At 48.2% G+C, this 13,191-nt stretch overlaps 1 long non-coding RNA gene across 6 annotated transcripts in view; it reads left to right on the plus strand.

Annotated features, from left to right (window-relative positions):
• Positions 1-13,191, plus strand: part of LOC119249134 (uncharacterized) — a 28,348-nt gene that overhangs the window by 8,109 nt on the left and 7,048 nt on the right. For 4 of the 6 annotated variants that reach the window (XR_008552444.1, XR_008552443.1, XR_008552445.1 and 1 more), the window contains 3 exons: positions 4,111-4,251; positions 5,016-5,169; positions 10,168-10,260. This is a non-coding gene — a long non-coding RNA (uncharacterized LOC119249134). Of the gene's footprint in view, positions 1-4,110; positions 4,252-5,015; positions 5,170-10,167; positions 10,261-11,205; positions 11,889-13,191 lie in introns of those variants that run through there. The other 2 variants (XR_008552446.1, XR_005126079.2) reach the window with 2 other exon arrangements.

Raw genomic sequence — 13,191 nt, forward strand, 5'->3', positions numbered from 1 at the left:
TGACCTTCACAGGAGACTAGGATAAAAAGCCAATTGAAGCAAAAGACATGTGACCTGCATGCATTAGAGGCAGGATGAAGTGCTGGCTTTTCCTGGGACCTGTAACAAATCCCCCACTCTCTCCCCAAAATCAGCACCCTGCCTTGCTTTCCCAGGACTGATTTGGCACTTCCCACATAGGACTTCCCAGGATACACACAAAGACCAGATGGATAGGCATTCTTGCATGTTCCTTTCTTTGTAAGCAGAGAAGTAAATAACACAGTGCGAGCTATTTCTAGGATGTGCTGATCCCTTCCAGCCAGGGTCTTTGCATGTGCTGTGTCTTTGATCAGAAATGCTATTCTGCTCCACTCCTTCCTTGGCTGACACACCGTTACATCTCAGCTCAAACATCACATCATCAGCCCTTTTCAGATCTTGCAGCCCTTGCCTGGCACCCTTGTGAATGGTTCCTGTGAACCTGTCCTTATCTCTCAGAGCTGCCATCATGGAGTACACGCATGCCTGTGTGATCAACTGATCAAAGTGTTTCTCCCACACTGTTCCGTAAGCACCCAAGGGGCAGAAACTATTTGTTGTGCTCACCAGTGAGTCTCTGGTATCCTGGACATTGCCTGGCACACGCCCCCAGATAGGCATTTGTTGAATGAATGAGCAAACTTGCTCAAAATCACGCAGCTAGGAAGAGGCAGGACTGGCATTCAGCCCAGATCACCTGACCCCTAAGAAAGTCCACCTCCCACTTTATTCTGTCAAATATGAGCAAATGTCAGTTACAAACAGGATAAAAGAACCCATTTTTTTTTCAATGCTAAAACTTCCTGCCATGTTACCATGTCATGTTTTTTTTTAACCCATACAAAATACATGAGTATAACCCCTCAGAGACACACCCAGTTTCTGTGCTCTTGGCCTCAAAAGCATTAATAAATAAAAAACACTATAACAAATAGATGAACCAGACAAAGCAGGTATTGAAAACCAGGGGTGGGGAGAAGCAGGCTGTAAGACTCTAGAGCCACAGGGGCACAAAGGCTTCTACAGGTCACCTTGCCCCCGTCACTGCTCTAAAGGGAGCAGAAAGGAGAGGCACAAAGATTATGTGGTCTGCCCCAAAACACACAGCTAGTTAGTCCAATGCAAATGTATTTCCAGACATACACTCCTTCCAGCTTGTGTCTGCAGCCAAAGGCTATAGTTGATGCCTGTTGGGCAGCTCAGAGAGATGCCTGCTCAGTTAAGCCCTACACAGGTATGCCACCTCTCTGCTCCCCATCCACAGGAAGGACAGTAGATATCCATTGTGGCCTTATTTGGGTTCGCCCACAAGCAGCCCCTGACTGAGGATCCTGGTGTATGTATAAGAGGTGAAAGAAACACTTCTCAGGGAATTGGAAAGTGAGGCAGAGGCAGGAGAGCAGCTAATGAAGGACAGGATGTCTCACAGCTGCACAGCACTGCAGGTGCTGATCTCCGGCCAGGCGGGTTCCCCCAGTGCCCACAATGGAGAGGAAGTTACTGTATCGAGCACAGCTGTGTCCCCCAAAAGGTTTGGGAATTCCTAAATGGACTACCTCCGAGAGTGACCTCATTTGGAAATACCTGAAAGAGGCAGGATTCCCCAGGTTTCCTGGAAGTAGAAAAGTTTCTACAAGGGATGATTTGGTACAGGCTTTTTTTGATTCGAGAATGCTCCCTTTTTTCCATGTAAATGAATGGGGACAGCATTCTCCCCGTTCGCTAGTGTTTGTCAGTTATCATGGGCGTATCATGCTTTACTCTATAATCAGTCCCATGGCCTGTGTCCCCACCCTTCCTGCTCTTTGCGCTGGGTATCAGAAGAGCAGGGACTAGCCAGGCGGGGAAGCCAAGAAAGCGTTTAGTACCAGGTCCCTCCAGGACCCAGAGGTCATATTTTAAAGGTGCACCCTCTCGGTGAACTCTGCTCCACTCGACCGGGCCTCGGGGAGACCTGGCCCCTGCTCGAAGGGCAGCCCAAGGCCACAGACGCAAGCAACAGACCACCAGGAACAGCCTGGTGGGCGGGTTAGCGCCCCTTCACTCCCTGCAGCGTGGGCGTGGTCACGTGACAGGGGGCTGGTTCCTCGTGGTGGGTGCCGCATTTCCCACTTTAGCCACCAGCCGGGGGCACATGATGTGCTTCAACCAATGGGAAGTGAGGGGTGGCCAACCCAGTTGGGCCACGTGACATGCTTCGGCCAATGGGAGCGAGTGAGCCCGGCTTCCGCCTCTTTGGTGCTGCGCGATTCCCACGCACTTGGGCTGAGCAAGCCTCGCCAGACCCGCGGCGCCGAGCGCCTGCAGGTGAGTACACGGCCGTCCTCTCCTTGGCCGCTGACCCCTAGAACCCCCGCTAGGAATCCCCCTGGCTGCGGGAGGAGCTTGCTGGGGTACCCCTGGCCACGCAGCCCCCGGTCCCATGACAGCCCCTTCCCTGAATATTCCCGGCTCCGAGGTGGCCCAGCGGAGCTGCTGTCAGGTGCTGGTAAGGGCTGGAAAGGGGCACAATTCCTTTCTGGGAAATAATGGGCACCTTTTGCAGCCTTCTTTCTCCTTTGTGGGACGCCTGGGGATGAGGTAGGCGAAGCCATTGTATTCACAGGGCAGCAAGACTTAGGTGCCAATGAACTTCCCGGAGCATAGATGCCTACTGGAGACTTGCAGGAAAATGATTTTCTGTTTTTTTTTGTTTAAGTATTTATGCATATAAGAGCTGGGGTGTAGGTCAGAGGTGTGGGGGGGGGTTGAGAGATTCGCCTGAGACAGAGTGGGGAGCAGAACAGGCGGATCGACTGAAATACACTGCTGAGGGGAGCAGCGGGCGGCAGGAGAGGTCTGCTGAGCCATGTGGGTCACCTCCCTGGCCGGAGATAGAACTCATGTTGCAATGGCTGCATATTATTTCCTAGTGCTGCGACTTAACCCCTTTTGCCACCAGGGAGGTCTGGAAAATGGTTTTGATTCCAAGAGACAAAAGGGAAATTGCAAAGATCAACATTTTTCAAGAAGTGTCTATGAAATGTATCATCCTGCCAGCTTTGTAAGGGGACAGATGGCATTCATGGGTTGTGACTGTGCCGGACAGTAGGCTGCAGCTTTTGTTTCTTGTAGTCAGGATTACCACGAATGTGAGACATACTGCCAGCCGATGACTGAGTTACTTATGGTGAAATCATTTAATTAGGACCTCCATGCATGGCCAAACAGATGGGGGTGTTTTTCTCGCCACCAGAAGCCTGGAAGGAGGGCAGATTCTGCTCTTGTATATTTGGCTAGGACAGTCACATATCTCAGCTAAATATGGACAAAGAGGGTGGGATTGGCTTTACTTGTGTAGCAAAACACTCTGTGCCAAGTGTCATCCTAAGCACTTCACAATGCTTGAATTCCTCTGGCAGCCCTGTAAGATGGGTAATTATTATGCACTTGACTACAGATGAGAAAAGGAGAGTCCAGAGAGGTTAGGTTAGTTGGTCAGGGTTGCACAGCTTGTAAGTGGAAAGCTGGGATTTTAGTCCAAGCCGCCGACTCCAGAATTGAAGCCACAGTTAGCTGCCTCTTGGCACCCTTGGATGATGTGGTCTCTCCCGCCGCCAGGGGTGAGGGCCGCTTCTCCCAAGGGTGCCTGGTGACTGCTTCAGTACTCGATAGATGCTGGAGTGAAATAGAACCAGGAGTGGGTACCTTCAGCAGCCCCTCACCCTGTCTCCCTCCACCCCTGGGGCTGTGTCTGCATGAAGACGCCAGCTCAAACCCCGCCCTACTCCTGCCTCACCTCTGTAACCCTGCTCTTCCCCTCTGCCCTTTCCTCTCACTTTCTACTTCTCGCTCTCTGATTCAGGTTATAAAATGACTTTGCAATGTCAGCCATAAATAGATTACGCGAAGAAAATCTTTTGTTTAAACAGAAATTCTAATTTTCCAAAAGGTGGTGAATAAACAGCCAGGAAGGCATTAGAGATCAGCAAATCTTGTTTGCGTAAAATCATGCTTTAATTTCTCTATAGGAGCAGAAAATAGCCACTCTGATGTCCTTGCCAGAGCCTGTTTGTGTCAAAGGGTTGGTCTCAGTGTTTCAATTTGCAGTGCTCAGAAAACATCCCATCCCAATGGGAAGTCACGGCTAATCGGAGGGAGCTGTTGTGGGCCTGGCCTGCTGCCAAGTGGCTTCTTCCTCTCGAATGCTCTGCCCCTTCCTCCACATGGAAGCCATTTCAAGGGTGAATAGTAAGTAACCTCTACCAAGGAGAAAAGGCGCCAGGGCCCAGGTTCGGGAGGACGGGGCCCCAGGCTCAGAAAAGCCTGGGTGGTTGAGGGTTCGCTGTTGTGGAAAGCGAGTGTTCTTTTCAGCACCTCTCCCAGCAGCATCTGCTGACTCCTGCCCAGTGATGTCTGATGTCGCAGTAGCCGCAGGGCCACAGGCAGGATGGGGGAGTTTACTGTACGGAGACAGGCAGGTGTGGCAGAGGCAAGAGTTCCAGCGAGCAGTGCTGCGGACCCCTAGTACCCCGGCACAGCTGTTGCAGTGCCTCTGCTGTGTGCTCAGGGGCCCGGAGAGCCCGCGGCCGGAAGCCGTGTGGTGTGGTGATGTTCCGGCCTTGCCTGGGAAGGCGAGGAGGCTGCGAGCCGCGTGTCCGTGTGCTGGTGGCTGGCACTGGCGGGTGGCTGGGAGTGTCACCACACGATGTGTGGCCACTGCCTGTGATGCCCCACTGCAGCAAGGGTGACTGCTACCACCTGAAATCCATCAGCTGCATCTGTCCCGAGACCACACTTGCCAGGGGGGCCCAGCCAGTGCTGGAGCAGGCGTTAGACACCAAGGCAGCCCCGCGCCATGCCATCCATCCTGGGAGGAACACCTGGTGCTCTTGATGGGTGACCCTGCCAGTCCTCCCAACCACAGTGGGGGAGCACACCCTCTGTTTACAATTTCAATGTAAAAGATTCCAATCATATGATTGGAAAACCAATCATGAAAAGTCATTTTCTAGGGTTTTCTCCTGGTGCAGAGAAGGATAACACCACAGCTGTGCTTGCCCTGTTGGGGGGACCAGGCACCCGTGCATTTCCTGGACAAGCAGTGATGGCACCTTGCATGAGCAGAAGGCAGTGAGAGACGTGGGGGACGTGGTGTGTATTTGAAAGGTGAGATTTACTGATAGACTTTCTGATGGATTGGATAGTTTGGGCCAAGAGAGAAATATGTTGTATTGGTTAAATATCACATGGATGTTTTCTTAAATTCAATTTCCTGGAATCACACCCCCAAAATCAGCACCGAAAACACTATTCTCTTCTAAATGTGAGCCTGCAGAGGGGGTGTTCCCCTTGTCCACAAATAATGGGATGTGATGTTCTCATGTTCCATGAGAACAGAGACCAGCTCACCAGGGATGTGTTCTGTCCTCACCACCGGGTAGGAGAAGGGATGCTCGTGGGCGGAGATGTCTGCACCCGTTGAAGAATAACAGCCACCACCCCACGCGTGAGAGCAAGCAAGTGTGGGTTTATTGAAGCAAGAGGAAAGACCCCCTGACAGCAGGAGGGGATCCCAGGGAGATCCCCGTTTACTCCAGCCCTGTCCATGACCACATCCTGTCAGACTTCCTGTCATCCAATGTGCTGGACTATCGATTAGGCACTGGGTGGTCGGGAGGTTTCGTGGTGTTTGTTTTTCTGTTCCCTAATTATCCTGTAACTGGATCTTACTCGGGGTGGTGGCTAGCTCAGCCACATTTCAGTGAAGCACTTCTGTTTTCCTGGGAGCTCTTTTGTGCCTTCAGTTCCTGTATTGTTTAAAATCACTGTCCGTGTCTCAGCCTTTCCCGTTCCCGAGTCCTCCTGGTCTCAGTCCCTTTCACAATGACTCCATCTAATATTCCCGTCCTGAGCCCTTAGAATCAACTCAGCCCAATTTGGAAGACTTTTTTTTTTTTTTTTGGAAGACTTTAAAGAAAAAAAAATGTATTCAGTCAGTTCCATATTTAATAAAACTAGGCCACTTAAGCCTTCAGCTTGATTAGATTTAAAGTATAAATGTCTAGGTAGAAAGTAAAACATAATGGCTTTTATTAAGCCAGCTCCAGTCAGAAGCGGGTTTGGATTTCATGTGGTGGCATCTGCGCTTCCTGCTGACTCATTCTTTTCATAAACAACTTCTGAAATGCCTTCATTTACTAACAAGGGTATTAGGCCCTCTCTGGATGAGTACAAGGAGTGGAGCATGAGCCCATTTAATCAGCTCAGAAGGAAAGGTGACCTGCCCTTTTGTGTTATTCTCCCGAAAGGAATTCTGTCATGAGGCAGCCCTGGACCAGTCTTGGGCTCCTGTCCATGCCGCTGATCCTGACCCCGGCCAGGGAAGCACTTGAGATTGCCCCAGGCCACCGCTGACATCCTTCAGAGCCAGACGTTTTCTTTACACCTTTGGCTTCATTTTGAGGCAATTTAACCCTCATTTTATCCACAAACTTTGAAAGGAAACTGGGCAATTTCCCACAGTACATTAGTCCTGAAATGTGAGCTCGTGTCTCAGAAACCGACCACTTTAAAATTGATAAGGGCTGAGCAGATAATTAGGGCAATCCCAATGCAGACTAACTCAAGGAAGATGGGGGTTTTGGTTTTTTTAGTGTGGTTTTTTATTGTTGAGTTAGTTGGCGGGAGGGTACCTTCCAGATTAACAGTTTAAATGATTGGGGAGATCTAGTATTGACAGGGGGGTGGATGCTTTTATAATATGTTATACAAATGGGTCCAGTTTTTTAAAAAAAGATTTATTTATGCATATAAGAACTGGACAAATGGGTCCAGTTTTTTTAAAAAAAGATTTATGCATATAAGAACTGGGGTACAGGCCAGAGGTGCAGGGATTCACCAGAGAGAGTGGGGAGCAGAACAGGCAGATCTACTAAAACACACTGCTGAGGGGAACAGCGGCCGAGGCAGGAGAGGTCTGCCATGCCATGTGGGTTGCTCCCTGGCCAGCCGGGGATTGAATTCATGCTGTAGTGGCTGGTGATAGCTTGATAGTGCTGTCTTTAACCCCTGTGCCACCAGGGAGGCCCCAGTGGGTCCAGTCTTATTGGGAGACATTGTAACTGTAACTATTAATATGTTTAGAATGTAACAGTTTCATTCCTAGCTAGTAGAAGGAAGAAAATCTTATTAAAGGAAGACAAAAGAAAAGATTTTCTAGTAGCATTGGTTGCAGTGGGAGAATATTATAAAATCCATGAAGATTTCACTCACCAATAGTGCATATACATTCACAAAGAATGAGCTGGACAGTCGGTACTGGTGATCCGCAAGAGGTGTCGTTGAGGGGGAGACATGGTAAAAAATGGGTCCAGTTTGAATTGAGGTTGGATAACACCCTCCAATTCCTTGGCTGTTTGTTTTAGGTAGTTCCTCAGTGAGGAACTTGCTCATATGATTTCTTTTCAAATTGCCTTCTTGGTGTTTGAAACAGTGGACCTCTCGCAGCATCTGGGCATGGCCTCCCTGAGGCCAGGTGAATGAGTGTCCCTCGGTGCTCTTGAGGACAGCCCCCTCGGTGCCCAGCAGGGCAATGTCACTGCCCAGACTTCACTCCAGTGTCAGCACCGGCCTCCTCTTCCTCTCATCCTTCCCTCTCCACTTCCTCCCTACTTCCTGTCCCTTGAACACCCCTGCTGTGTTGGCACCTCCCGTGACCCCCAACCCGTAGGACTAGTCACCTGGGACACATGCCCGGTGTTGCCATACACACCTTCACACTCAACGCCACTGACGTAGGACTCAGAAATAGTCCTCATTGGGCCTCCCCGGCGGTGCAGCGGTTGAGCACTGGGCTGTGAAGCTGCCCGTAGCCTCTGCAGCGCTGGTTCGATCCCCGGCCGCCGGGTGAGGGTCCCACATGGCGCACAGACCTCTCCTGCCGCCCGCTGCTCCCCTCAGCAGTGTACTTCGTCACTCTGTCTGTTCTGCTCCCCTCTCTGGCTCTGGTGAATTTTCTCACCCTCCCGCGCTTCTGACTGTACCCAGTGCTTGTATAAATAAATAAATAAATCTTTAAAAAAAGAAATAGTCCTCATCTGCAGAAACAGTGTGAGCAGGCTCAGTAGAGATGGTCTGGACTGGCCCGTGTCTCCTTTACTTGCCATCCGTCTCTCCTAGAACCACGGCTCTTCCACAGCCCCTTTGTGCTTCTGTTTCTTGATGTTACAAATAGGGGCCGTGGTGCTGTTGTCACTAGTTGTTGAGGCCAGTCCTCCAGCTTCAAGGCAGGGACCCAGCCTGCCTTCATTAAGGGAAATTGCAAGTGGGGCCCCAGCTTCCTGTGTCCTGGCTGGTGGTCCCTTCAAGTGTGATGTTGCCCTCCTCCCACGCACACATGGAGCCCTGGTTCATGTCCCTTGAGTCTGGCCTGGCGTCCACTTGCTCAGAGGATAAGTAACACAGAAAGGACCCCCCAACTAGTCCCCCAAGTGAGGCTGTAAAGTCTCTGACTCCAATTCTGGCCGAATGCTACCCTCTGCCAAAACCAGTCTGACTTACTTAGTGTAACCTATCCTTCTCCTGGAGGGTACTCAGACACCCCTCTGACCTCTATCCCTGACCCCCGTGAATGTAGCTGACCCTCTCTGAATACAGCCACAAGGACAAGCCTAGTGAGGCCAGCAGAATCACCCTCCAGCGCACCAATCATGAGTGAGAAAATTGGTCTTTCAAACCGAGTTTCAATGCTAAATATTGGGGTGACTTGCCCAGCCAGCACTCCCTGACACATTCACCATCATTTCCTGCCTGCCTAATATAAGGCTGACACTAGTAAAGGCTCCATAAATTTTTGTTGCATGAATGAGTCCATGAGCAAAAGAAAAAATTGATGAATAAATGAATGTGAATGAAGAAAAATTTGAGGGATGCAACCTTTTTGGTCCGTGGGACAGATTGATTTCACAGAGTAGGGGCAGCATGCTACAAACACAGGCTCTTTAATTGTTGATTTCATAGACGATGTGCTTAGACAGAGAAATGTGATCAGACGTTGTAATCTCCTAATCGCATTAGAACAACTTGTCATGTCTTTTCTGCGGATTGTAAAAGAACATCCAAATTTCCCATCCAGGTCCCCTGACTGCTTTAAAAACTAAACCATCCATTAATGCATTTCGGGAAATGACACTCAAATTGGTTATCTCAGTTATTAGCGAGGTTGATACTTCCCCCTCCCTCCACCACAGATAAAAGTACCGTTTGGGAACATGGACCGCCATTTGAACCCTAAGGAATTCTTTAGTTTATCTGCATCGTGTATAACAGAAATCTTAATTTTCCACTGGTATTAAGTTCTTACTCCCGAGGCAAAACCAGAAGGCAAAAAAGCTTCAAAGCCGTTGAATTGTGTTCGTGTCTTCTCGGATTTCAGCTGTTAGATGAGCTGAGGAGAGAAAGCAGATTAATTGATTCAAGTGTCACAATTGTAATTATCTAATTTGCTTTACTCCCCAGATTTTCAATATTTTAAATTCAGTCAATAGTTAAGTTTTGAGGATTTATATGTAAGTCAGAAACATTTGGTTAATCAGCTACCATAAAACCTAGTTTTCTTTTTTAAAAAGATTTCCTGAGGCGAATGGGGACGGCAGAATGAAGGAACAATAAATGGGCCAATTTTCTCGTTTTTCATGTCAGAAGGTCAATAAATACCATCTCTAGTTAAAACATAGGATCTAAGGAAAAGTTAATGACTTCAGCTTCTGTATTTATAATCCTTTTTTCCACTTTTCAGGGATATGAAACGTGTGTGTGTGTCTGTGTGTGTGTGTGTGTGTGTGTGTGTCTCCAATGGTTGGTAGTTTCCTTACTTGAACTTCAGATTTTTTTATTTTCAAACCTAAGTAAAATCAAATGCTTTCTCATTTAAAAGTAGTCTGTATAGTAAAATTCCTATTTTCAACAAAACAGATTATTGGGTTTTGTATGCATGTAATGGAGACCAGTTTCCGATAAAGGTGACCCTTCAAGGGAGTTGCACTTTCATACATTGTTCGATTTTTCACCAGCATAACTATGTATCATTTTATAAAAAATTTAAAGTTATTGTGGGGGGTAAAAAAAGAACCAACAACTAAAATTTTTTTCCTCATTTCTTCCAAGTTACACCTCTGCCTCAAGGCCTCTGGCCTTAAAAGCATAGAGCTAAGGGCACATAGGGGCCAGGGGAGAAGAAACCAGCCCAAGGGTGAGAAGGTAAGAAGTGGAAGACAGGACAGAAGAGCGTCTCCTTTTTTTTTTTTTTTAAGATTTATTTATTTATGCATACAAGAGCTGGGATACAGGCCAGAGGTGTGGGAGGGTGAGCAGATTCACCAGAGACAGAGTGGGGAACAGAACAGGCAGACTGACCGAAGTACACTGCTGAGGGGAGCAGCGGGTGAGTCAGAAGAGGTCTGCTGTGCCATGTGGGTTGCTCCCTGGCTGGCTGGGGATCAAACTCATGCTGCAGAGGCTGCAGATAGCTTCATAGGTGGCGTTTCCACCCCTGGCGCCACCAGGGAGGCCCCAGAAGAGCTTCTCCTTTATCAGAAGACTGGGGGGGGGAGTGAGAGGACACAAAACAGACCCTGCAAAAGTCAAGGGCACAGAGTTTTCCAAAAAGGGGGACTTAGAGGGTCCTCCACCCTCCAGTGGGTTCCACTTAGTGTACATTGGACATCTCTGAATCACAGGGAAATGGAAATTCCAAGACACTACCAGAGAGCTCCCACAGGGCTTTGCATTCCTAGTATCTCTCTATATCAAATGCAACGTCAAGAAACATCCGGAGACTCCCTGTGCCTGGGAATCTTCCCTCGCTGGGCCTTCCTCTGTTCCCAGGCCTTATAGAGACCACCAGAAAGACCTCCAGCTTTTCTAGGTGCTTCCTGTGGTTTTTGGTGTTCTCCCTGGTACAGGCATTGTGGGTTCTTGGTAAAAGGGAACTGTAACTTCCTGTCTGTGAAGTGCAACACAAGGAGACAGGTCTCCTCTAGTCTGTAGGACTACATACATTATCAGAAAGCAAGGAAAAGGGCCACAGAAGAGGCAGGAGCATTTGAGAAAGGAAGACTTAGTTCTAAGAGTGACAGAAAACTTAGAAGCCATAAAGGGGATCAATACATTTGACGGGAAAATGAAACTCCTCTCTATTGAAAGGTATGCCATCAACAGTCAAAAGACCTGCCAAACTGAAAAACTATTTGTATAACCAAAGGCCTGCTTTCTTTAATATGAGAAGAGCTGCGTGGGATCAATAAGGAAAAGACTGACAGGTGAATAGCAAAATGGGCAAGGCAGGCAACAGACAACCTCCAGGACAAAAAAACAAAAAACAGTAATGGCTCCTACATCTATAAGAAGGAGCTCAGCCTCACTTGGGAAAAGAGAAAGAGAAGTTGAAACTACCTGTGACTTAGCTATCAGACTGGCCAGGGATGGGGGAACTTAACATTTACTGTGTACACTTAAGTCTTACGTCCCTTGCAAATTTTATACCGGCTGCATATTTTGCCTTTTCAAAAGTAATGTTTCAAATGCAAGCAGGCAGACAGCTCCTAAGCAAAGAGGTCTAAAATGGACATAGACAGATGTTGCTTCCTACCCGGCAGGCAGCTCTCTGACCTGCTCATTCATGCATCTGCACCTACTCTGTGAGCAGCTACTGAGCCTGGTGACGCTTTGGGCACTAGGGAGACCTCTGTAAAGGAAATAGAGCCCCTGCTCTCAGCCCTTGGATTCTGGCAGCAGGAGACAGCCAATAACCACATCCACACATGGTGTGAAGGGGATGATGGAGGCAAAGTGATGGGCAGGGAGACAGGGCACTGGTAGGAAGAGGAGTGGACTTTACGTATATATATGTACATGTGTATATGTATATGTGTGTGTTTATGTATGTGTATGTATGTGTGTGTTGGTGTGTATATATATATATATGGTTCTCAAGTAAATTCCTAAGGAGACAGTGACACTCGAGCTGAGACCTCAAAGAAATGGGAGAACCCTAGAGAGATCTGAGTTGGGGTGGAGGTGGGTGGGCAGCAGCTTTCCAGGCAGAGGGAACTGTAAGTGCAAAGGCCCTGTGACAGATACAAAGCTAGTGTGTGCCAGGAGCACAGGGAGACCAGTCAGGTGAATGCTGAGTGAGCAAGAGGGGACATGGGAGGAGGTGAGGCCAAAGAGGTGTGCAGGGCCAAGCAGAGTGGACTTAGCACCTCCCTGTGGACCAGGAGGCTAGCAATGCCCTGGCAAGGGGCCAAGCTCAGAGTGTGTGCTGGTTCCTATGTGTCTGTGGGATTTGAATTTCAAATACAAACTGTCATTGTTTTAGGGGAAAACTTCCTTGAACTACTGTTTTTCCAGGCTTTATGAAAAGGGAGCACAAATCATTTTTTAAATTTTCTGCTTCAATTATTAATGCTTTTCAACATTTTCTCTTATTTGGTGATAAATTACATCAAGAACAAAGCCTGTTTGGGTGACTTTTCTCTAATGAGTTGCTTTATGCCTCTTTATCAAAGACTTCTGCTTCTATCATTACAAGTACTATTGATCTGAAATATTTTTCAGAAATAGGAGTTTTTTATGGTTCTAGAATATTCCATCATGAAAGTACCAAAATCATTTAACTAAGTTTCTGGGATTAACAGAAACTGAATTTCTGAATTAATAGTCTCTTCACAATTCCTTCTACTCTCTTGTTTTCCCACCCACCCTCACACACACACACACACACACACACACACTATACATATACCACACCAAACTCATATTCACCCACATAAAACACACATCACAACACAGTGCACATGCGCACTACACACAGACTTCATGACACATGCATCTCATACAGCACACACATATGACACACACCACATGCACACTACACACCCATCAAGGTATGCCGTCAACACAGCCCACAAGTCATATTTACACCACATACCGACACAAAGGCAGGTAAGAGAGATGGGGTGAACTCGGTCTCCAGTTCCTCCCTATTGGGTCCTCTTTCACAGGCCCCTGTCCCTTGGGGTGTCCCTGGAGACAACCCGTCCCTCTAGCTCCCTCTCCTTACTGTTCAAGCCCAGGAGCTCCCTGGCTCCCTGCCTGTGCTGGCACAGACCCTGCATAACCGGCCCTGCT

This window comes from Talpa occidentalis, unplaced genomic scaffold (genome assembly GCF_014898055.3).
Source record: "Talpa occidentalis isolate TD23 unplaced genomic scaffold, MPIMG_talOcc4v2.1 talOcc4.17, whole genome shotgun sequence".
NCBI classification, from domain to species: Eukaryota; Metazoa; Chordata; class Mammalia; order Eulipotyphla; family Talpidae; genus Talpa; species Talpa occidentalis.